The sequence below is a fragment of the Meleagris gallopavo genome, chromosome 13, assembly GCF_000146605.3.
Source record: "Meleagris gallopavo isolate NT-WF06-2002-E0010 breed Aviagen turkey brand Nicholas breeding stock chromosome 13, Turkey_5.1, whole genome shotgun sequence".
NCBI classification, from domain to species: Eukaryota; Metazoa; Chordata; class Aves; order Galliformes; family Phasianidae; genus Meleagris; species Meleagris gallopavo.
The window spans coordinates 14,485,055-14,489,181 of record NC_015023.2 but is presented as its reverse complement, the minus strand read 5'-3'; positions in this window follow the sequence as shown (position 1 = coordinate 14,489,181).

The following is a 4,127-nucleotide window of genomic DNA, read 5'->3' as shown; positions in this document are numbered from 1 at the left end:
CCTAAATATAGTAACATCTTCAGTATAACAGATAAAATAACAGCATCGTAGGTATTCCTTCTCAGTGTAGTTTTCTTTTCTTTTCCTTTCCTTCCCTTTTTTCTTTTTTTTTTTTTTTGTAGGCTCTGGAAAGCAAACAAATTTCTTTTTTTGATATTGTTGTCATTAATTTTTAGTTTAACTTTTGGTGAAAAGCTATTATGTACTAAGTTACCAGGGTGTGACATGTTAGTTTCTGCTGGGTTGGTGATCATTACATACTCTGCTATACAGCAAAACACGTTAGGTAGAAAAATGCCCATGTTATCCTGATGATGCTTTTTGAATCTGATGAAACAACAAATCAAGGATTGCACTGATCATCTGTGGTGGTGTTGAAAACCTATGGAAATGATTTTCTTATTTGTCCAGATGCTTATTTTATGTGAATATACATAAGGCTGCAATGACTTCTCAAAGTCTGCACGAAACTACATGTTAATGTGAGTATGGATAGCTATCAATCTAACAGTGCTTTTGGAGGGCATTTTTGTTCTTTTTGCTTTGGTATTTGAAAAGCTGATCCATTACAGACAGCCAGAACCTGACTGTGCAAATGGTTCCTCCTCACAGAGATAGGCTAGTACTGCTGTGGGCTATTGGTGTAAGAAGATAAAAGCAGTCTAAATAGTGAGGCTGAAAAAGCAGCATAAGATCATGGTGTTCAGTGGCCTAAAAATTGGTGCTTATTAGAACTCTTAGAGCATCTAAGAGTGGTGAGCATCTGTGAGACTACTGAAATTGGTGCTGTCCCATATGGCTGATAGCAGCAGTGGGTGAATGAAGTATGTATCAATGCCACCTCAAACACATTAATCCAATTAAACAGAAGCAAGTGAAGTTCAGACAACAGCATAGGCTGTGTCTGTTGTCACTTAACATTTGAAGTGTTATTTTTACCCTCCTCCTTTTTGAGTCTGTATTTTGGGGGTGAAAAATGTAAACATACAAGTTGGATAACCTGGAAGACTAGTGGGAGAAATGCTCTGTATTTGAGTACTGTAGTATGGATTCACTGCCTTTCAAGAGATTTGAGTTTCCATACATCTGCCTGGAATAAAAAGGATTATGCTATTATATCAACACTACTGAATGCAATGTAATTCCTGAGGACATTTCTATTGGGTTGGACAGAGATAATATAAGTGCCTGGATCTATTGGCCAGTCTTGCTATGCCACCCAAGCCTCCAGGGCATTTCACAGCAGCTCTACAAAAAGAGTATTTCCATACCTAGCATACTGACAATTATTTTAATTTGTTTAAATTGGCATAGCCCTGTGGACAGCTTATTTAAAAGCTACACACACTATTATGTGTTCATTCCCTAAAGGTATTTTTACTGCAGGCACATTTGGTATTGAATTAATTATCATTCTAAAATGTACTTTTGGAGTCAGCCTAGTTTAGCTGGATGAAAAAGCTCTGTGTGGAAGAAATGGTGATTATGATTTGGGGTCCATAATGGTTTACAAATGTCAGCTCAATTAGTCACTTATGGAAAAGCAGGACCATTCTCCTGAAATCAACTGAATGGAACCTTTAAGTGTTATTAATTGAAACTGCTTAGAGTTGTCCTTAGCATTAGTGGAAGCCCATGAGCTTCTCAAATACACTTAGATATTTTTATCCAATACTGGGGATTTCAGAAGGTTTTTTTTCCTCTCTTAAATTATTTAAATTACTCTTTTTAAAAATTGATCTAAATATTAACTACTTTTTTCCTATTGAAAACGTTCCTAAGTTCCTCTTACAATACTGTGTGTCTCATAATCTTAGACAAAGGCAATAATATCAAAAACATCTCATCTGAGAGAGGATTTGTTGTAAGTAGTGTGCTTTACAGAGATATTTCCTAATGTTATGGCCAAGTAGAGCCACAGCACTGTTGTAGTTGACCTCAGCTCATAAGGAGACGCAGCATGGGCTCTGTACCTCCAGGAAGCGCTACGCATACTTTGTTTAGGATGTGCTGCCACTGAGCACTGTGTGCACTCCTTTCCTACCCAGTAAACATCAGCTGTTTCTTTTGCTTCAGTATACTGACCTGAAACAGTTGGACACGATCAGTGAAGGTGACGACAAAGCATATTGTTATATTGGCTTTAACTGCCAAGAAATTGCACATTCATAGGAAATCCATACTAAATAGTTCTGTCTTGGTAGACTTTTCCTGGTTCTTAATTCTTTTGTTATCTGAGAAGTCCTGTTAAGTATTTCTTTCGTAGAAAGCTTTTAAAGGTAGTGCTACATTGGTTCAGATCTCTGCAATGAGATTTTTATGGATGAAATTTGGCTTTCTGTTCTCCGGATCAGCACCAGAATTAGTACAAGCGAAACAAGTTTAACATTAAAACTGAATATAAATCTGCAAAAAAGCACCTGAAGAAAGCCTTCTCATTGGAAAATCCTGAGTTCCCATTGTGCTGTAATCACCTCTGTCTTTTTTCCATTGTAGGAATTGTAGAGCTGCTGAACTCACTGAGTGCTGCTGTGTACCTCTTTGGAGATGTTTTGCATGGGCTTTTCTGTAATTGTGATACATCTGAAAAAATGTTTAGCTTAATGATCTTCAGACTTGTGTTACTTGACAATGGTACCAGTATCAGAGTGGTGAGCTGTGATGATACGCCTTTAGAATGTGGAGTACCAAACATAAGCCTAGAATTTCTTGCTTTCATTTATGTTCCTACTGTCTTTATTTGAAAGACTAAATGCAATTGCTTTTAATTTCAAGGACGAGATGAATCAGTGGAACCTGTGAAAGGAAAGCTAAAGGGAACAAAAGGATGAAAAATACACAAGTTTTGTATGTGACAAGTTCCTAAGAAATTGACTATTTAAAAAAAAAAAGTAAAATTCTCGCTCCAAATTGAGGTGATGTGAAATAGTACAAAGAAAAGATCAGCTTAGTGCTTGACAGCAAAGTAATGAAACTGTTAGAACAAACTCTACATAGTCCCTAAGAACAAAGCAGAGCACGTGATTGAGTAAATGCATGGGCCAGCCACATTCTGATGAAGTGTGCAGCTATGGTTCCATTAGTGGAAGTTAACATAAGCTTGATTCTGATAAAATGAAGAAAAGCGGTTCTTCACACTGCAGCTAGTAAATGTAAGGAAATACTGAGCACGTTGTTGATACAGAAACTTCACACGGACTTATGAAATTAGGCAGAAATTGAAAGAGATCTGTTGTGGGTTACTAAATGGGCAAACCACAACAGGCCCAGAAGAATTCCTGAGTCAGAGAAGGGTAAAGGCTGGGAGGAAGAAGGATATTGAGGAGCGTGTGATATGGTTGTTCTTTCATTCTCCTAGATATCCGTTTGTGGTCTGTGTTGGAGAATGAATACTGAGCCAGGGGAATGCTTGCCCTGAATCAATACAGTCATTCTTATTTTTGCAAACTATTGTTTGAGGTTGTTGAGGGAAACGAATAGTGAGGAAGATCCATAGCAGTGGACAATTATTTTCAGTCATGTGTGGAATACTTCAAATCAACACAATATTTATAGTTTTGCTGTCTAAATGGAAGAAAATAAATAAAAAGGTTTGGAGCAAATAAATAAATGAGGAATAGATTTTCTAAGTGGGGTGTTAGAACAATGGAAATACTTTTTTTTTTTTCCTCTTTGTGACACCACATTTCAAATGATTTTAAGCACACTGGTATATCTGAATTAGTGATCAAATAACTGATCTGTATTAGTCATCAAATATTGTATTATGAAGAATGATTTAATTGTATACATAGTTTGAAAACATGCATTAAGGTATAGATGAATTTCAGCCCCAAAGGACATCTGAAATACAAACTTCAATGTAATGTTAAAAATTGTAGGTAATGAGGAATTGTGTTAATAAAACAACAACAACAACAACAACAACAACCAAACAAAACAAAAAACACCCTGAAAAAACCCTTGCTAATTCATTTAAATTCCTTATAACTGACTCTGCTTTATTGTCTTCTGAATTTTAAAATAAAAGAAACAAAAACAAGCCAAGACCATAAAATCACATGGAAAACTTAATGTACATCTCATTTCTCATTTAGCCTGAGATTTTATGCTTATCATTAAAAAAG